General features: G+C 53.0%; 1 long non-coding RNA gene and 1 pseudogene across 1 annotated transcript; one reads left to right on the forward strand and one right to left on the reverse strand.

The window, feature by feature from the left end:
• Positions 1–2,641: 2,641 nt before the first annotated feature.
• On the forward strand, positions 2,642–3,433 carry LOC137156899 (uncharacterized). The gene is made up of 2 exons (XR_010920943.1): positions 2,642–2,804; positions 2,981–3,433. It is a non-coding gene; the product is annotated as an uncharacterized lncRNA (long non-coding RNA).
• Positions 3,434–7,047: 3,614 nt separating this feature from the next.
• On the reverse strand, positions 7,048–8,215 carry LOC137162143 (NADH-ubiquinone oxidoreductase chain 1-like; annotated as a pseudogene).
• Positions 8,216–20,900: the final 12,685 nt, after the last annotated feature.

A 20,900-nucleotide genomic window follows, 5' to 3' on the forward strand; every position in this document is an offset into this window, starting at 1 on the left:
TTTTGCCAGTGTGAATTTTATCCTGGGCATCTTAAGTTTTCAGGTGGTAGAATACTGAAGAACTGGATGATGTTTTACTCTAGCAAGCAGAGACGATAATAAATCTTTCAGGGCAGATCCGTGGCTAGTGTCAATTGATGTCAGACTAGAGATCATTTGAGAATGATCATCCTTTCACATTTATGTTGTCATAGTGCCTTGAGTGCATTGTGCTAGGTGCATTAAGAACACTTAACTGGCAATGCCTGCCCTGAAGAGCGCATGGTATAAATGAGCACTGCCTATCTTATTATTTCCTTGTGTCTGGCTGTCTCCCACCTGTTGTCTATTGTCCTAGACTTAGCCTGTCAGCTCATTGGGGCAGGGACTGTCTTTTTGTTCTCTAGCACCTAGCACATGGAGTCATTTCTTAGCCATGCAGTCACAGGTTTCTGGGTGCTTTATGGCAGTGGTGAGTTTTGAGGATCAAAGTCAACCAGAGGCACTTGGGAGATAAGTCAGGTTGAAAGCGTATGAAAAGGGAAGAGGATAATGAAGGATCAGAGGACGCAATAAAGAAGCAGACCAGCAAAAATCCAAGGCTTAACACTGCTTTGTTGAAACATCCCAGAGAAACAAAGCTAAAACCAAGCAGTGGCCTTCTGGGTCTTCTACCCTAACATCAGATATCGTCAAACTCCAGGGGCTGCGGGGTTCTCTCATCGAGTTGTAGAAGGGTGTAAACTTCAGAGGAGTGACCCTGATTTACATCAGTTCTGGATTGGGCCCAGAGACGGAAAAGCCCCATGTTGGTAGATTATCTCTCATCCACCTATCTTGGCTGGGGCAGTGTCAATTCTTAGGACCTTTTGCCTCTGTTTAAATGTCTCAGGCCATCAGAATTGAACCAGTTCTTTGGGGAGAATGGTCCTGAGTCTACAGGTGTGACACCTTATCGCTGCGTGGCAACAATTCTTGAGAGCTACATCTCAGCAGCTCTATGAGGTAGGTGTTTATTATTGTGATTTAGTATGATGGTTGCAACCAAGGATCCCAGCCAGAACTGGGGCCCCCACTGTGCCAGGCACTGCACAGACCCTTCCCCCCAACCGAGATCAGGGCCTCCTAGGCGCTTTTCCTGAAGATCTCACTGTCTGAATAGACAGAGGCACAGAGAAAGGAAACGACTTGCCCAAACGCGACAATAATTGGGGAGGGGCTGGAAGAAATGGGTGGCTGGGCTTTTCTCCACTGTCAGAGGCTCTGATCTGCTCGGGCTGGGAATCACTGGCTGGTTCAGGGAGGCGGGCTGCGGAATGGGGCGTGGAGGCTCCTCCCGACCCAGGGCACCGGGCGGATCTGCAGACCCTTCTGGGGGTTGGTGGTCTGGGCCTCAAAAGCCCCCAGCTGAACTCTGAAGCTCAGGGGGCTTGCAAGGCAGTGGGGGGCTGCGGGTCAGGAGTGAGGGCACCAGCAGAGCTGGGGGTGTAGCCCACAGAACTATTTGGACAATCCAACTATGGACTTAGAAGGAGGACCCATATTCTTAGGGTATAAGAAGGGGAAGATCGAGCTGTTTGTGGCGATCGTCATCTACTCTTGCTTGAAGCTTCTTTTAGTTAGTGTTAAGATTTCTTCTTTATTCTATACTTAGTCTTATTTGTAGTCTTAGTTTATAGCTCTGAGCTCTCTAGCAGTGCTTATTCCACCCCTTTGCGCAAGAGTTGAGGAATCAAACATCTCTCTCAACCAGGGAAGGGCGGGAGTATAAGAATCCACAGCATATCACAGAAATATATATACTATATGAGTCTCTAAAATTAAGATTGTCTTATCCATTATCCATTTGATTGTTTATTTTCTATAGCAGTTATTTGTCTATCATTTTATGTTATCTTAATAAAACTTATAAAATTATACAAATTTAGTTATCAGTAAGAACTTCCTGTTGTACACCCGGGGGTCCTTATACAATTCTTCTGGAGCCTGATTTAGGAGAAGAACCTTCTAATCCAAGCACCTGGCAAACCTATAACCCTATGAAATAACCAATACACCTTAAAGTCAGGCTACGGGGGCCCAGGGCCCGGCTAGCAGGGGTGCGGGTCTGGCGTGAGGGGTGCTGGCAGAGCTGGGGGGGGCCGGGCCCGGCTAGCAGGGCTGCCGGTCGGGGTCAGTCGGTCTGTCTCTGGCTGTAGATCTCCAGCAGGACATGCTGACGCTGCGGATCATCCGGATCACCGAGAACATGCGGCAGAACCAAGGACTGGACCTTCGGTACCGGGACCCTGCAGCCCTGCTGTGCTGGGCCGGGTATCGCGATAGCAGCGCGGCCGGGGGGGGGGGGGGAAATCCCCCCATGTCGCGACAGGCCCCGCCCCCGCAGGTCCACGTCTCACCCTCCCGCCGCTCCAGCTGCCGACCCCACAGGCGCCTCCACAGCGGTGGGCTGGGACCCGAGTCCCGCCATCGCTTCCGGGTCACGTGCGCCAGGCCCGGGTGCGCGCGCGGGCCTCCGGGAGTTGTAGTGTAGGGGGCGCGCACTCGCGGAGAGAAGCCGGAAGGGGCGGAGCGCGACGCGCCGACAAAAGGCGGGGGGAGGAGGGAGGGCGTAGTGTGGCGCACGCGCGAGGAGAGGCCGGAAGGGGGCGGGGGCGGGGGCGGGGGCGGACACAGCACGCGCGCGGTTCGGTCCCGGATGGCGGCTGGGCGGGGCCAGGTGGCCCCTGACGGCGGCGCCAACGAGCGGCTGCGCGGCTGGAGCCTGAGATCGGCGCCTGGCTCCAGGGCGCGGGGGGGGGGCAGGAGTTCGGGGCGGGGCCTGGGTAAGGCCCCTCCCCCGATTGGGCGTCGGGGCGGGGCAGAACCCTGGGGCGGGGTAAGTTCGGGCGGGCACCGAGGGGATCCAGCGGGAGGGCTGGGCACCGCGTGGAGGGGGCGGGGCGGGGGGAGGGGCGCTGGGGTCTCTCAGACTCACCCCCTCCCTCCCCCCTCCGCGCAGGTGCTGGCGGGGCAGCCCCACGCGGGCTCCCGCTGCGCGGCCCCCGGGGCGGCCGGATGGCGCCGAGGCGACGGCCGCGTGACGCTGGAAGAGCCGGGCTGCAGCTGCCAGCAGCCACTCGGCCCCCCGGGCACGGGCCGGGCTCCAGCACGTGCCGGCCGGCGGACGGGGCGCGCCCGGGCAGGGGGTCTCGGCGCCGGTGGCCGGTTACGTGAGGGACGCGAGCCGGGATCCGGAGGATGCGCTGCGCCGTGCACTGTCCGCGCTGGGTGTCCGGCCCTGACACGGGGCATCTGCACGTCGTCCAGGCCAGGCTCCGACAGGGAGACCTCGCCCCCCACCAGCTGAGCCGGGCACCTGCCCCCGTCACGGGAACACGCTCCAACACGCGTGGCCGCAGGCTCCCCATGGCTTGGGCGGGGCGGGGGGGCACATGTTGCTTTTCTACTGTGTGTGTCAAATAAAAGTGTAAAACCCCAATTGCCTCTGTCAGGCGGAAGGGGGTCAGCAAGGGGGGGGCAGAGAGGGGGGGTTATGGGAGGCCTGGGGGTGGCGGGGGGCAGGAGGGAGGCGGGGTGCTGGAGGAGGCAGCTGGCAGCCCAGCTGGGAAGGGGGGGAATCGTGCCCACGATGGTTGCGGGGGGGACCGCAGCGGCTGGCGCAGTGCAGCTGTCTGCCGAGCTGGGGGTGGCGCGGAGATCCCCAGTGTCCCACCCGCCCCGTCCCGTGCGTTTGCTGGATCTTTTCCCAGCGAAGGAGCCTCGCACAGCAGCGTCCCTGCTCTCTTGATTAACAACCACCCAACCAGACCCACCCGCTGAGCGGCCAACACTCCCCGCTCCCCATGGGGCAGACAAACGTCTCCTGGGGGCCGGGTGGGATCAGGTCATCTGGGGGCTTCAGCTTCTGCACTATGTGCTTGGCCGGGCGTTGAGGTCGGGCCGCTCTGAGCTCGGGCTGTGGCCTGGAGTTTGGGCTCAGAGAACTTCCGGTGGGACCTCAGAGTGTCTAGAGAAACCGGGGTCCTGCTTAGCTGCACCTCAGCCCGTCACGGCAAAATAATTCGTGGCCCAGCCAGACCCGACCCCCTGCATTGATTTAAATCTTCCACGCCCGGTTCTGAACCGCTCCAAGCAGCAGCCAGAAATCACTGCGATAAACAACCGAGCTGAGCCCGGGTCAGGTGGGAGCCAAACCGCGGCTGTAAACCAGCTCCCGGGCTGGGCCAGGGTCCAGACCCCCGGGGGCAGGACGAGGTCTGAGAGCGTCAGGAGTGGGGACAGTGTCCAGGCCCCACGGCCCAGTCAGTCCGCCCCGGAGGCCTGGGAAGAAAGGTGACCGGGCAGAAATGCAGCGGACTGACCCTGGGATGTCCCGTGGGAAGAGACCCGATTCTCTGGCCTGGGGCGCGCGGTGGAGGCGAGCTGGCCGGCCGTGAGCTGCAAGGGAGGAGAAGGGGGTTGTCTGGAGTATCTCCCCCCCCCCCCAGCCATCACCCTGGGGGGCTGGGAATTCAACACCGAACATGGTGCCAGCAGCCAAGCTGTCTTCCCAGTAACAACACTCCCATCCGCCTGCACCCCAGCACCCCTCTCACCAATGTCCCCACCCCCTGCAGCATGGTGTCCCCTAGTGCCGCATGGGGGGGGTCTGGTGGCTGCTAGCGCCTCTGCCCCTCCACATTCCCTTTCCATCCCCCCCTTCCTCTGCATGACTGGGGAGTGGTAGGGTCCCTTTCACCAGAGCTGCCCTCTCCATCGCTCTGGGGGCGATATCAATGCTCTTGGTTCAGGCCTGTTCCCTTGATGCAGAAACCTCGGGGTCAGCCCCTAAAATCATGTGTCCTCCCCAATAACCACCCGTGGCCTCTACAAACATTTCTATTACAGTACTGACAGTACAACTCCATGCCCCCCGAAGAAAACAACAGGGTGGATCAGGGTGCAGGGTGCTCAGCCCGGGGGGGCCCATTCATCGTGACGGCCAGGAGGTGGCACCGTCCCCCCCACCAGCCCCGCTACCCTCCTTACCTGGGTCTCTGTGGGGTGCAGGGTCCCCGACCCTGCTGGCCCTCCCACACAGGGTGTCCTGGTGCCGGTGACACAGCAAGTAGCTCACAACACCCCCCAGGCCCAGGCAGTGCCCAGCAGGGTGAGCACGGCCGTGGGGGGAGGGACTAGGCTGCGTGGCGGGGTCTCTGTCCCCTACCTCCTCCCCCTGCTGGGGAGACAGGCTGGGCCCCCGGCATAGTCTGCAAGACAAAGGGGGGGTCGTTGGCAACCATGGGAATGTCCCGCCCGCAGGCAGACTCTTCCCAGGGGTGCCAGCTTCTCACCGGTGGGCAGGGCTCTATCAGTGGGTCGGGCCTTGGGTCCATGAAGTGCAGGGTGCCCATCTGGGTACGTGCGGCTCCGGGGCTCCATCTGTATGTCCAGGCAGCTCCGAGGGTCCATCTGTCTGTCAGTGCGGCGCTGGGAGCTGTCTGCGGGACCGTGCGGATCCGACCCTTTGTCTCTAGGTCCGTGTGGCTCGAGGAGACCATCTGCGGCTCCGAAACGACCTGTATGTGTCTGTGCTACTCCGAAGGTACGTCAGGGGATCCGTGTGGCTCCGGGGGGCCGTTGGTGGATTCCTGAGCGTTCAGGATGGAGTTGGAGTTGAGATCCCGGGCTGGGCCAGGCCAGGTTGGTTATTGGTTACACCGGGACCCCTGCCTGCTCCGGTATGTGGCCAGCTATGGGGTGAGGTAGCTGGTTACATGGGGATCGCTCAACCAGTGTCAAGATCCGGCCAGCTCTGGGATGGGGCGGTTCGTTATACGGGGACCCTTAGCCCACTGCTGACGTGCAGCCACATCTGGGGTGGGACAGCTGGATATATGGAGACGCCTCGCCCGCTGGCGAATTGCAGCCAACTCTAGGGTGGGGCGGCTCTTTATTGGTAATACGGGGACTCGTCGCCCAGACCATGCCAGCCGTAGTGCACTTCTCAAGGTGTCGGGGCATAGATGGGTCTGCCGGGTGATGGGACAATTGAGGCAGTTCTCAACTTGTGGGGGCAGAACTAAAATGTTCATGGGATCGAAGCTCATTTATCCACCATGGTCTGAGCTTCATTCTGCTGTTCGAGTTGCATTCAATTGATATAGGCTAATATAGGCCTGGAAGCAGAAACTAAGCGACTTTCCCTCTTTTTTGATGGGGCTTGGACGGCTCCTGGTTCAAGGTTCTGCTAAGTCCTGTCTGAATAGCAGAGACTAGTGCAGGTAGTGTTGGGAGGCGGGCTGCAGATGGAGGGAGTCTCTGTAGAACGCGACTGGTGTACGTCTGGGGGATAATGTGAGGAGGCTGATACTCATCCTAGATGGCGACTCAGGAGAACCCTCTAATTGTTCACAGCTGGGTTTGTTTTAATCCCGTCGCCGCCCACTGCATGTCGATGCTGGGCCTGTGCTAGCTGCACCGACGTCCTTAGGTGTGGGGATGGCGTTAGTAGCAGGGCTAAGGGGCTGGGTTTGTCAAGTCGCACGCGGTGGTGCCGCTCTTAGGGTGGTGACTTGAAGGGCTTTGGGGAGTCAGAGGGGACATGGGTCTAGACCCAGGCTAGGGCTGCTGTAAGTGGTGCACATGAGGTGTTGTTATATACAAGTCTTGTGTCTCATTGGCCCAGAGTCCAGGCGTTTATGACGCTGGGAAGCAATGCTAGGCTTGAAGCGGCTGCTTGTGTGAGGAAACATTTAGCGGAGGCTTCGCTCGCTCTGGGTGACGTCGCTGAGCTCTAAGCGGGATGATCAACAGGGCGCTAATCTCTAGCTTGCGTCATGCGGTGATTCCTTGATGCTGTAAGCAGTGGACCGAGGCTTAGGTTTAGTGTGATAATCCCCTTTGCGAGGGGGCTCATTAGCAGAGGAAGGGTTTTAACCACGTTGTCAGGGTACGGGCCTGATGGCTTGGTTAGCTGACTTTACTAGAACGCCGCGTAGTGGAAGTACGGAGAGTTTCGATCTCTTTGGGGCAGGTTCGAGTCCTGTTTTTCTAAGGAGCCGAGAGGATTTTAGCCTCTATTTTTCACCCTATCAAGGTGATCCTCGTATTTTGGGCCCGTGTCCTATAGTATGGGTGGGAGGCCAGAAATGGCGATGGGTTGCGTACACAGAGCGAGAAAAGTTCTGGTCTGATGTTAAGAATGCTCGGGTTAAGGACTAGAACGGCTGTGTATAAGTGTGATTATTATAAAGGTGTCGATGTGTCCTGCTAGGAAAAAAAAAAGGGCGAATGGGCCAGAAGCATATTCTACGTTGGAGCCTGACACTAGATCCGATTCCCTTTCGGTGAGGTCAGATGGCGCTCGGTTAGTTTCTGCTAGGGTGGAGATGCATCCTATTATTATTAATGGTCCGGCAGAGAAGATGAGGTATATTGGTTCTTGTGTTCTGGTAAACGTTTGTATGTTAAAACCACCGGAGAATACGATTAGCGATGCTAAGATAATACCTAGGGTACCTTGGAAGAGATGGTTTGGGCCGCTGCTCGTAGGGCTCCTAGCGGGGCGTATTTTGAATTTGATGCCCAGGCGGATCATAAAAGAGAGTAAACTATAAAGCTGGACATAGGAATTAGAAAGAGGAGTCTTAGGTTGAAGTCAGATAAAGGGTGGGTAGTGGAAGGGGTAGTCAAATCGATAGGGCTGGTAACAGGGCTAATACTGAGGCTAAAGTGCGGAGTGTTATGGAGGCGTTGTTGGGGTAGATGGGTTCTTTAAGAAATAGTTTTATCCCGTCTGCCAGGGGTTGAAAGCAGACCACAGTGGCCAGCTATGCCGGATTTTTTGTTCCGTTAAGGTACGGAAGGCTCCTGAGATGAGATGAGAACTGGGATTATGGTAGTAGACTGGGAAGGCACACTTTGTGATTGGCGAGGGGGATTGAACCCCTGGCTAAAGGTTTAGGCCTTTTGCATTCATACCTGGCTCGGCCACCCCAATGCACCCTGTTTTAAGGGGTTTTGTAAGTACTTTGTCCTTGTAATTTGTTGAGTTTTCTTCACTAACGCAAGGTGCAGTGTGTTTTTGAACATGGGCTGCATGTTTTCGATCCTTGTGTACTAGGAAATCTACCGACACAGATAGAAAGCGACCTGGATTGCTCTGGTCTGAACTCCGATCACGTGGGACTGTTCAGCGTTGAACAGACAAACTCTTCGTCGCGGCTACATCATCCAGGTCGTAAACCCCCATCGTTGATGTGGACTCTAAGAGGGGCGTGCGCCGTTATCCCTGGGCAGCTCGGTTCGTTGATGGAGTGTATCAGATCGCTCTGCCGAAGGCACTTAGATCTGCAGTTCTCGGTAAGAAGTATATTCTTTTTCGGAGGTTTTGTGGTTCTCCGAGGTCGTCCTGACCGAAAGTAAGAGTCAAGTGACGTGGGCGCTGTTGATTTGTAGATAAGTAAGTCAGTTGACAGGATACCGTGGCCGTTAAACAATGTCACAGTGTTACCCAAATAACAAATATCACAGGATCTTTCAGGGGATAAGGCAACAAGCCACATTTATTGTGAACACAGAAACTTGGGAAATAGTATCAAAGAAAAGAAAAGTATCAACACTGTAATAACATTAATATTGTGCTCTACTTAGTGAAATAGCATTAATAATAATGTAAACACTAGGAAAACAGTATTAACATTATATCAATACTACAATTACAGAGACACGTTTCAACTGATGCTTTCATTCACACTTACACGCATACGCAGACAGGGAGACAGACAAACATACACAGGGATCTTCCAGATGTCATAGTTACCAGCCTCTTGGTGCTCGTGATAGTCACTGGCCAGGTGACTAGAGCATGAGGATGAGGAGCAAGGTTCTGCCGATGCGCATCGGTGCTCCTGGCTGATGTGATGTTGTAGACTCGAACCTCCAGCCTTCATCTTCTTGTCCCATTTTATAGGGAAAAGACCCATGTCAGTCTATGGGTTTTGCATTGTCATGCTGCAACTGCATTCTTGGTGTGATTCTCAGTCACCCACATTCTTGCAAGCCTGATCAGATTTTGTCCTTTGAAATGTGCTGGCTCCAAAGTTATCAGGGTGGGCTCCTCTTCGGCCATTTGATCATCTTTGCTCCTTTCTTCTTCCCTCAAGCGTTTTAGGTGAGGCTGGTGTTTTCTTCATGTCTGTTTTGATATCCCTCACTCAGACCAATTGTTCAATCACACTTCCTGTCTACACCCAACTCAATTGCTCAGCCATTCACACTTCAATCACTCAGGGCCAACTCCTAGCTGAAGAACTTACATATTATTTTTAGAGCAAACCTTATTTCATTTTTGCCAGTATCTTTTACAGTTAGGTAGGTATATTGAAAGTGGGTAAATAGTAAAATTAACAGATAAAATGGTCTTAAAACAGCTAGACGTATAGAAAGTAAGGGAATATATAAAAGGGTAAAACAATCAGAGTCAGGTGAGGTTTTAACTTTTGATTAAAGTTACAGTGTGTCAGGCTGAAGTGCCTTTTGGTAGGAACGGGGTGGGGGGGGTGGGGGGGTGTTTGTGGCTCTGTTCTTTCATGTCTTTTTCAAAATCAAGATTTTGGCCAACAACAGGGCAGGCGTCACCCCTAACGCTAGGGGTTATGTTTCTGGTAAACAGCCGGGCTCTTGTTTGCCCAGTTCCTTTTACAAATTTTAATCTCTCTTGTGTGCGCTCCTGAGTTGGGTTCACAGTTCGGTTTATCGGGCGCGTTTAGCCTTATTCCTTTTATAATCCAGGGTGTTGATCATCAGTGGTTGATCTGAACTGATTTAACTGAGTGCTTTAAAGAAGAGTTTCGTTCTTGTTACTTGTTTTTAGTATGAATTCTTCGCTGGGGTCGAGTGGCTTGCTGTGATTTGGGGAATGACAGCTTTGGTTGATATTTATTGCGGGCTAGCTTTAGCGCTTTCTTTAGCGGTGGCTTGTATCCTTTTCCAGTCGGGCTGTACCCTGACCGAATAGCTCTTCAATCTCGCTGTCGGGACCTTGCCTTGTTTCTAGCAGGGTTGAAGGTAGAACTGGAATTCTTTCACTGAGCAACCAGCTATCACCGACTTCCTTAGGCTTTGCACCTCTACTGACTGGTCTTTCGCCACGGAGACGGTTCGTAACCTTTGTGGTCGGTTGCCTGTGAGTAGCTCACATGGTGTCGTGCTGGGTAGATGGGGACGTTTGTTACATTGTTTGACTTCAATCTGTCAAAATGATAGGAATTCCTGTAGGATAGGCCATGCCAGGCACCGCCAGAAAGGCTGCAGTGTGCTACGTCAGATGACGATGTTTATGTTCATGTGTGGTGTGTGAACTGGAAGTTATGGATGTATTTGATGTATCTGTATTTCAGATGGTGCTGTCTGAGTAATGACTCAGCCAGGATGGATGCAGAACAATAGCCTATTAAGATATCCCCAGGTGCAAGGGGCCCAGGGGGAGAAGCCGGAGATACACCTGGTGAGGCACCAGGACTGGCCCCTGTGGCTCGGGACTCCATTTTAGTTCCTGTAAAACCCTACAAACCGCATGGCCAGGGCCAGAGGGTGTATAAGGCAAAGGCCTGGGGAATCCATTTTGTCTTTCAGTCGGGACTCAGCTCCAGACACCTATCTACGTCTGAATCCAGTCATCTGCAACTGAAGCTGTGAACAAAGGACTGAGGCCCATCCAGATACTGGGTGCACACCAGAGGAACTGTACAAGTCTGCAACTCCACAATTCTCCCAGAAACTGGATGTATCTGGACTTTCAATCATCTGTATGTATCTGATTTGCTTTGACCCTTTAACATTTCTCTCATGGTTTCTTTCTTTCTTTTTACAATAAACCTTTAGTTTAGTTACTGAAGGATTGGCTGGCAGCGTGGGATTTTGGGTAAGATCCAAACTTATATTGAACTGGTAACTGTGGGTGACCCCTTGGGGTCAGAGGGAACCTTTTTGGTAAAGAGCAGAGAGTTTAAATAACTGGTCTCTTTACTGGACCTAGTGCTGATTTGGGAGCCAGAGGCTGACATGCAGTGAAGGGGCTGTGTGTATTTGTGGACTGGCTTCTGTGGGGATTCAGAAGCGCAGTTTGTGGCTGGTTGGGAAGTCTGGCTTCAGTGCCACCCACCAGCGCTGGGAGAATCTGCTCCCTTTTACAGCCTGCCCTGCCCTTGGCATTTTCAAGTGGCTGCCCTGGGCATGGACGGGTCACACTTGGTTTCGGGGATTCGGGCTTTAGTCCGCTTTGCTTGAAGTGCACTAGCTAAATCATCCTGCAGAAGGTGCAAGGTTTTATCTTTGCTTTTTCTACCTTAGTGCGTATTTCACGGTTTCCAGCTTTCCCTTGCGGCGCTGCCTTTATAGCTCCCACAACAGTCCTTTCTAGCCCTGTGCTCGGACGCGTGGAATGTTTTACGTTTCAGGTGTGTAAGGGTTATTTGTTGAGTTTGTGTGAGTTAGTTGGGCTAGGTCTTTGCTCAAAACAGCCATCTGTGGGTCCTCTGACGCCGGGCGTGTCTTTGCGGGTCTGCGGGAGAGAGATCTGTGGGTTCGTGAGCCATTGGGTGCCTTTCTGTGTCGGTGTGTTCAATTTGGGTGTTTTTTGTGAGTCTCTGTGTCTGGTGTGTGTGAGGGAGAGAGGCGTGTCTGTACTCTCTGCATGTGTTTGGGGCGTGCGATTTGAATGCGTGAGAGCTGTGTGTTTGTGGTCTGTGTGGGTGTGTGTGCTGGTGTGTTTGTGGGGTTGTGTGTGGTGTTTGTGGGGGTGTGCTGGTGTGTTTGTGGGTCTCTGTGTGTGCTGGTGTGTTTGTGTGTCTGTGTGTGGTGTTTGTGTGCTGGTGTGTTTGTAGGTCTGTGTGAGATCTGTGTATGGCGCTTGTGGGTCTGTATGTGTGTGCTGGTGTGTGTCTGTGTGAGATCTGTGTGTGGGGTCTGTGTGTATGCTGGTGTATTTGTGAGTCTGTGAGAGCTGTCTGTGGAGCATGTGGGTCTTTGTGGGTCTGTGTGTGGAGTTTGTGGGTCTGCATGAAATCTTGGTGAGTTGCTAGATCTGAGTGTGGCGTGTGCGTGAGAGAGATCTGTGTGTGTGTGACAGATCTCTGTGTGTTTGTGTGTGGGGCCAGTCACCCCTTCCCCCTCACACCAGCCCCCCGGACTCCACAATCTCCGATCTCCCAACCTCCTCCACGGGCAGAGTTTCGGTTTCCAATTGCTAGGCCAGCGTCTGGTGCTGGGCAGGGCCAGGTCTCCTGGGTTCAGTTCCCTGCTCTGTATCACAGCAGTGATAACTGCAACGCCCCCAGGCATGTGTGTGTGGGGAGGGTTCCCCCCAGGGCCGGCCCCACGGCCCCTTCCTTCAGGCTGGTTCCCTCTCCGGACAGTTCTTGCTGCTGGGAAATTGCCTCCTTCAGAGTCGATCCCACTGGCCGAGATCCAGTCGGCCGGGGCAATTTTCCCTTTCCTGGAGCCCCCGGGCGGCTTGTCTCCTGAAACGAAACTCAACGATTTCCCAGTGCGGCCCAGCATGGGAAGAACCGGGGCTCAGGGCCAGGACTCCAAGGGGCTGCGGCTTGGGATTGAGGGGCACCAGCAGAGCTGGGGGGAGCCCAGGGCTGGGCTAGCAGGGGGCTGTGGGTCAGGAGTGAGGGGGCAGCGGGATTCACATTCCCAGTCTCTCCTCGCCCCACCCGGTGGGATCCACGCCCATACACGGACGACGGACCCTGTGGCTGACCTCTCTGCATTGCTTATACTCGAGGCAGCTCCCTGCTCGCACAGCGACAGGCGCAGGCTCTCGGCAGACTCAGGCAGCGTCGCTGACGCTCAGGGCACAATTTGAAGGTTTTCGCTGCACATCCGGAGACTTGCTTTTTTTTTTCTTCCCCCCTCCTTAAAAGCGAGCTGAGATTCTCAAGAAGATTGCGGAGGTTTGTTTATAGCTCCTATTCCTCGTCTTTCAGCACGGATCCCTCGACACGGCGGGAACGGGTGCTGCAGTCTATGAGGTGTAAATGGAGCCGGTTGGGAATTGTTCGACGCCTCTTTGTTTTTGTTAAAAAAAAAAAGCGGATTTCTCAATTCTGGAACCGCTCCTAAAACAGGGTCAGGGGTGACGAATTTCCCAATTCAAATAAATGTTGCGGAAGAACAGCTTCGAAATCACCAAAATCGGTTTGGTTTCGACATTTATCAAAGCAGAGCAAAAAACTCCAGCTTGTTTCTCATCTGAAATGTCTTTTTCATTTCCGAATTGAAGCGAAGAAAAAAGCTGAGAGAAGAGAGAATGTCAAAATCCAACCTGAACCTTTCAACAGATCCGGAGTGAACTTTTCATTTTGTTTTTTGGTCAGCGAAGATTTTCCAGCCTTTGACATTTTTTTTGTCCCAATTTGAGATAGGGCAGAAAATATTTCAGCCTCTCAAAAATATTTGCAGGATGTGAAAATCCATTCCCCCACCCCAACACTGCATGGAAAGGGACATTGCTTTGTTTTGATTTCTAAAGAAAAGCCTGTTTCTGTCAGACGTGGACCCTTCAGAAAAGGTTGCCAATATTCACACACATGCTTCAGGGCGTCATCTGGTCACCAGCGGGGGTCAGGAAGGAATGTTTCCCCCAATGCACAGTTGGCTGGACGTAGCTGGGATTTTGTTTTACTTTTCTCTACAGCTCAGCCACAGCTGGACACTGGACAGCAGGGGCCGATGCTCAGCGCTGGCCCAGGAGATCCTCCCTCTAGCTGCCTGGCTGGTGTGACCTCTTCACATGCGCAGGGTCTTTGCCGTACTGAGGCCTGGATTTCAATATTCCTCCTTGCTGTTTTTAACCTGGCTGATCCTGGACCCTGACACACACACACACACATGCCGCCGCCCACTGGCACCATGCACATGCTTAAAGTTAAACTCGTGTACAGTCAGTGTGACCCGATTGCTGGACTGGGGGCCCGGACTCCTGGGTTCTAGTCTGAGCTTCTGATCACAGAATCCTGGAAGAGGAGGGTTGGGAGGGACCCCGGGAGGTGTCTAGACCAGCCCCCAGCTCAAAGCAGGACCCACCCCGACTAAATTGACTAAGTCAGTTGACTAAGTCAGTTGAGTGTCTCTGGGTTAAGCTTAGAAGCAAGAACAATAAGCGTGATGTCGTGGTGGGTGTCTGTTACAGACCACCAGACCAGGAGGATGAGGTAGATGAGGCTTTCTTTACTCAACTGGGGAAAGTTTCCAGTTCACAGGGCCTGATTCTCATGGGAGACTTCAATCACCCTGACATCTGCTGGAAGAGCAATACAGCAGAGCACAAACAATCCAGGAAGTTTTTGGAGAGTGTTGCAGACAATTTCCTGGTGCAAGTGCTGGAGCAACCAACTAGGGGCCGTGCTTCTCTTGACCTGCTGCTCACAAACAGGGAAGATTTGGTAGGGGAAGTAGAAGTGGGTGGCAACCTAGGCAGCAGTGACCATGAGATGGTCGAGTTCAGGATCCTGATGAAAGGAAGAAAGGGGAACAGCAGGATACGGACCATGGACTTCAGAAAAGCGGACTTTGATTCCCTCAGGGAACTGATGGGCAGGATTCCCTGGGAGGCTAATATGAGGGGGAAAGGAACCCAAGAGAGCTGGCTGTATTTTAAGGAGACCTTATTGAGGGCACAAGAGCAAACCATCCCGATGTGCGGAAAGAAGAATAGCAAATATGGTAGGCGTCCAGCTTGGCTTAACAAAGATGTCCTTGGTGAACTTAAACGCAAAAAAGAAGCTTACAAGAAGTGGAAGCTTGGTCAGATGACTAGGGAGGATTATATAAACACTGCTCGAACGTGCAGGAATGAAATGAGGAAGGCCAAAGCGCAATTGGAGTTGCAGCTAGCAAGGGACGTGAAGGGGAACAAAAAGGGTTTCTACAGGCATGTTGCCAACAAGAGGAAGATTCGGGAAAGTGTAGGCCCCTTAAAGAAAGAGGGAGGCGACCTAGTGACGGAGGATGTGGAGAAAGCTGAGGTACTCAATGCCTTTTTTGCCTCTGTCTTCACAGACAAGATCAGCTCCCAGACTGCTGTACTGGGTGGCACAGAATGGGAAGGAGGCAAACATCCTGCAGTGCTGAAGGAACAGGTTCAAGGCTATTCAGAAGGATTGGACATTCACAAGTCCATGGGGCCGGATGCAATGCACCCCAGGGTGCTGAGGGAGTTGGCTGAGGTGATTTCAGAGCCATTGGCTATTATCTTTGAAAGCTCGTGGCAACAGGGGGGGTCCCTGAGGACTGGAAAAAAGCAAATATAGTGCCCATCTTCAAAAAAGGGAGGAAAGAGGATCCGGGGAACTACAGACCGGTCAGCCTCACCTCAATCCCTGGAAAGATCATGGAGCAGGTCCTTAAGGAATCCATTTTAAGGCACTTGGAAGAGAGGAAGGTGATCAGGAACAGTCAACACGGATTCACCAAGGGAAAGTCATGCCTGACCAACCTGATTGCTTTCTATGATGAGGTGACTGGCTCTGTGGATGTGGGGAAGGCGGTGGATGTGATATACCTTGACTTTAGCAAAGCTTTTGATACGGTTTCTCACAGTATTCTTATCAGCAAGTTAAAGAAGTATGGGTTGGATGAATGGACTATAAAATGGATAGTGAACTGGCTAGAGCATAGGGCTCAACGAGTAGTGATCAATGGCTCCATGTCTAGCTGGCAGCCGGTCACAAGCGGAGTTCCCCAGGGGTCGGTCCTGGGGCCGGTTTTGTTCAACATCTTTATTAATGATCTGGAGGATGGGGTAGATTGCACCCTCAGCAAGTTTGCGGACGACACTAAGCTGGGGGAGTGGTAGATACCCTGCAAGGTAGGGATAGGATACAGAGTGACCTAAACAAACTGGAGGATTGGGCCAAAAGAAATCTAATGAGGTTCAACAAAGAAAAGTGCAGAGTCCTCCACTTAGGAAGAAAGAATCCCATGCACAGCTATAGACTGGGGACCGACGAGCTGGGCAGCAGCTCTGCAGAAAAGGACCTGGGGGTAACGGTGGATAAAAAGCTGGATATGAGTCAGCAGTGTGCCCTGGTTGTCAAGAAGGCCAATGGCATATTGGGCTGCATTAGGAGGGGCATTGCTAGCAGGTCACGGGAAGTGATTATTCCCCTCTATTCGGCATTGGTGAGGCCGCATTTAGAATATTGTGTCCAGTTTTGGGCCCCCCAATACAAAAAGGATGTGGACAAGTTGGAGAGAGTCCAGCGGAGGGCAACCAAAATGATTAGGGGGCTGGAGCACAGGACTTATGAGGAGAGGCTGAGGGAACTGGGCTTGTTTAGTCTGCAAAAGAGAAGAGTGAGGGGGATTTGATAGCGGCCTTTAACTACCTGAAAGGGGGTTCTAGGGAGGATGGGGCTAGGCTGTTCTCGGTGGTGGCAGATGACAGAACAAGGAGCAACGGTCTCAAGTTGCAGGGAGGGAGGTCTAGGTTGGACATTAGGAAAAAGTTTTTTACTAGGAGGGTGGTGAAGCACTGGAATGGGTTACCTAGGGAGGTGGTGGAATCTCCATCCTTAGAGGTTTTTAAGCTGCGGCTTGACAAAGCCCTGGTTGGGATGATATAGCAGAGGTTAGTCCTGCTTTGAGCAGGGGTTGGACTAGATGACCTCCTGAGGTCCCTTCCAACTCTAATATTCTATGATTCTATGATCTATGATTCTATGTCAGGGGATGTGGAAGCCACTGGGATTTTGGTGTGTTATGTACTAAGGAACCCGATAGAGCCAGGACACCTGGGTTCTATTCCCGACTTGGCTGCTGGGTGACTTTCGGTAAAGCCACCAGTCTCTGCCTCAGTTTCCCCATCTGTTAAGTGGGGGATCATGTGTAAAAAAGGGCCTGGAAATCGGCAGATGAGAGCAAGGTGTTGTGACTGTGAAATCTAAAGTGACAGAAAATCACAGGGGGCCAGATCGGAGCCGACCAAGTGGAAAATTTCATATCTTGAGCCGAGATTAACTTCACATAGGCCGTAAGTTCTTTGTTCTGTTTGTACAGCCCCGAGCGCAGTGGGGCCCTGAGGAGGGCTGTTAGGCACGTACAGAGACATCAATACAAATAGTTTTAAACGTCCGGATCATTCAGGACCCACTCAGCTCGCAAGCCATCATTCTTGTCATTTGTCTCAATGGGAGATCGCTCTTGAAATGTTCTCAGAGTCGGGGAGAAAATATTTTGGAGCTGTTTCCATTTAAGCATGACCCAGCGGCTGGACTGGGCCTCGGACTGCTGGGTTCTGTTCCCAGTCCTGCTTCTGGGCTCCAGTTACAGGCAACTTGTTTCCCCAGATCACTCTGTGGTACCCCATCAAAGGGCTTACATTATTTCAGCGTTTAAAAAAAGACTTTTTTCCCTCCCGTCAAAACTCTGCAAAAACTTACCAAATAATACTTCTTTCAATGCAACTCGATTTGTGAATTTCTTTCACGTGAAATTGACCCTCCTCCCAAATCAGCCATCTGCTCAATATTTGAAAATTAAAACTAAATGCACACATCGCTTTCAAGTGAAATTGACACAACGAATCAATTTTAATCTTGATTTATTTGAAATTCAACCTAAATTTGTACATTTTGCGTGAGTCAAACTGACCCAAAACATCAGGGAACATCTCAATTTTGTTTTTTATTAAATCTAAAATGTGGACATTTCTTCCTAGTGAATTTGACCCAAGGAATCCGTGCTCAGCTGAATTATTTCAATTAAACCTAAATTTGCACATTTCTTTCCAGTGACCTTTGCCCAAAGCAATCCCCTGAATCTCTTTAAATCAAAACTCAATTCACCCATTTCTTTTGTGGGAAATTGGCCTTCCCAGAAAATAAAAAAATGAGCCATCATCTCAATTTCTTTTTCATTTAAACCCATTCCGGCCTCCGCTCCGCCCAGTGACTGGGAAAAGGAAAGTGAAAGCCGTGCAACCAATTTATTGCAACTACTTTGGCAGAAGGAACCAGAAAATGTTTCACATCATGACTCAGGGCAAGGGGTGGCCAGAAAGGGGGAGGCGCAGAAAAGGGTGACGGGCAGGGAATGAAGGGGGAAAAAAAGACAAGGCAAGGTACTTTTCAGCCAGCTGAGAAGTTGGCTTGGAGAGGGCGACTGGGTCATTTTTTTCCCAGCAAGAGAGGGAGGCAGACGTGAAACTTTTACAAGCCCTTTTTGTTATTGTTTGAGTCGCTTTTGGGTTTTTTTTAAATCGTTTTGTTTGGGTTTTTTTTCTTCTTTCTTTACATTCTCCAAAGCCCTGAGCCAGGATCAGCTGGCCCAGCAGAAAGGGGAGGGGTGGGAGAAGAAAAATTACAGCCACAGATCACTTCCTGCCGTTTTCTTCTGCTCTTGGGGTGTAGAGAACTGGCTGCTGTGCAGATGGAGCTGGCTGCAGAAGGGGTGAGTTTTTTGGGAGGGGGTTGATGGCTGGGGGGAGAATTGGGGGAGGTTCTGTTGGGTCGCATGGAGCTGGGGGAATCAGGGCTGAGAACGGATGTGATGAGTTGAGGGGTGAGAGTGAATGCTGAGGGGGTTGCATTCTCGGATGGTGGGGGGGTCTGGGAGCCAGGACTCCTGGGTTCTTTCCTTGGCTCTGGGAGGGGAGTTGGGCCTAGTGGTTACAGTGGGGTTGTGTTGAGAGCTAGGATTCCTGGGTTCTCCCCCCGCCTGCCCCCATTGCACTCTGATCTCTTTGCCCCACTGTTTCCTCTTTCCTACCCCCTGCAACTCTGACTGTCGGTTTCCTGTAAAACCCAGCTGCCTTCTTCTAAGATCACCTGCTTCCTTTCCCAACACGGATTTCCAGAGCTGGCCTAAATTAGCCAGTGTCTCCTGGTGGCTGAACCACTCACCCCCAGCCTCCACTGCTGTCCAATCCCAGAAGAAAAGGGGTGTCACTAAACCCCCTTCCCCCCCCCGCCAAAAAACAAAAATAAATCAGCTGCCTTTTCCTGTTTGATCCGGGCCCATGGAGGCAACAAAATCACGAAACTCTTGTTGGATCCAGCACGTTTAATCGGCACCTCTGAAAGGGGGGGTCTGGATCGTTATCCCTGTTTTCGAGCTGGGGAAACTGAGGCATAGTGGGGCAGCAGGGAAAGAGACTTGCAGCAGGGCAGTGGGGGCTGAACTCCCGAGCGGCTCGCTGGGGGCCGCCTGAAAGACTCGTTTCCGTGATGGACCGTTTCCTTTTAAACCAAACCGAACCAAACCCGCCCCCCACTTCTCCTGAGCGAGAACTGAGGAAACGAAGCATCGTGACAGGGCCAGGGCCTGGGTGGGCTGGGGAATGGTTCATTTCCAAACCCGCCACATGGCAGCTTTGGGACTGTTTTTGAATCAGTTGTCTGGGCTCCCAGCCCAACCCCCTCCCCCGCTCTAACCACTAGCCCCGACTCCCCTCCCAGAGCCAGGGAGAGAACCCAAGAGTCCTGGCTCCCAGTCCCCTCCCATAACCACTCAACCAGGCCCGATATTACCTGTATTGGCCTCCCCCAACCCCCTAACTCACCCCCTCTATGTAGCCATCTCCCTAGATAGTTGAATGGCTCTGCGGGGGCCAATATTTGGGGCCCCTGCCCCCACCCTCTCTGTCATCTTGTTGGGGGGGAAGGCGAGGACTGTCTCTGATGTCAGTCCTGGGGCCGGTGGTGTGGAGATGAGCCCCATTGGCCTGCTCTGGAGGGGGCCCACAGAACCAGAGAGAGAGAGAGAGAGAGAGACCCTACAATAACACACATGCTCTGGGTGGGAGAATCCAGGGTCTGCTGGCTACAGACACCTGGGGCTGGGAGCGGCCAGGTCTCTGGGGCCTCTGCCAGGATGTTTGTAACAGGCCTGGGGCCGTGTCGGGTGGCAGGCAGGACACCTGGGTTCTCTCTCCAGCTCTGGGAGGGGAGTGGGGGCTAGTAGTTAGAGCAGGGGGGTCTGGGAGCCAGGACTCCTGGGGTCTCTCCTCGGCTTTGGGAGAGGAGTGGGGGCGAGTGGTTAGAGCAGGGGGGGCTGGGAGCCAGGACTCCTGGGTTCCATTCTAGCCATTTCCAGCCCGGCCCCAGGGAAGTGCTGAGTCACACAGGCCCCGTTTGCTATCACACTTTCAGTTCAGCAAACAAGGCCTGGATGGGGCTGGTCCTGAGCCCGCCTGGGGCTGTGGGGTGGGGTCGGGTCGGGGGGGGCTCTTCTCTCTGGGCTGATCCAGGTCAGTCTGCCGGCCCCATAGCTCATCTCCCAGCTCCCCCCTCCGTGTGGGGGTCTCACTGCCCCTGGTGGGGGCCAGGAGCTGTGCTGGATCGGTGATGCCCATCCTGTGGAGCTGTGGGCAGCTGATTCTGGGGAGGGCAGTGGGAACAAACCACCTTAAGGTAGCAAAACCCTAAATCCAGCGGCGGTGCAGAGAGGTGATTTTTATGCTGCATTTAGCCCTGGTGCAGCTGGGATCCTGTGTCCAGTTCGGGTGAGAAACTGGGGAGAAGCGTTGCAGCTGATGTTCCCCCTCTGACGGCCGTGAAAAAGCCAGCTAAACGTCTCACCGGTTCGTGGTGGTTTTGCTGAACTGTCCAGCTCGGGGGGGGATCCCCCCCCCAAAAAAATCAAAACTGTCTTGGTTTTTGGCAGGACGAGGAGCAAAACCACGTTCGGCTTGGAATTGCCTCGTGCTTTTTGTTTTAAAAATCGCCACCCCCCCACTTTTTTCTTTTTCCACCTGAAATTTATACCCAGTGACTTTTGGTTTGCAATTCCCGTGCGACGTCTTTGTTCAGAGACTGCCAAGCCATTTATATATAAAAAAAAAAGCCCTGAAATCCTTTTAAAATAATGCTTGGGGTTGGCCTCGCCAAGCATTTAATAGTTTTAACCATCGTTGAAAGGTTTTTCTT

Source organism: Emydura macquarii, unplaced genomic scaffold (genome assembly GCF_026122565.2).
Source record: "Emydura macquarii macquarii isolate MOO-44397 ecotype Brisbane River unplaced genomic scaffold, CSIRO-AGI_Emac_v2 contig_306, whole genome shotgun sequence".
Taxonomy (NCBI): Eukaryota; Metazoa; Chordata; order Testudines; family Chelidae; genus Emydura; species Emydura macquarii.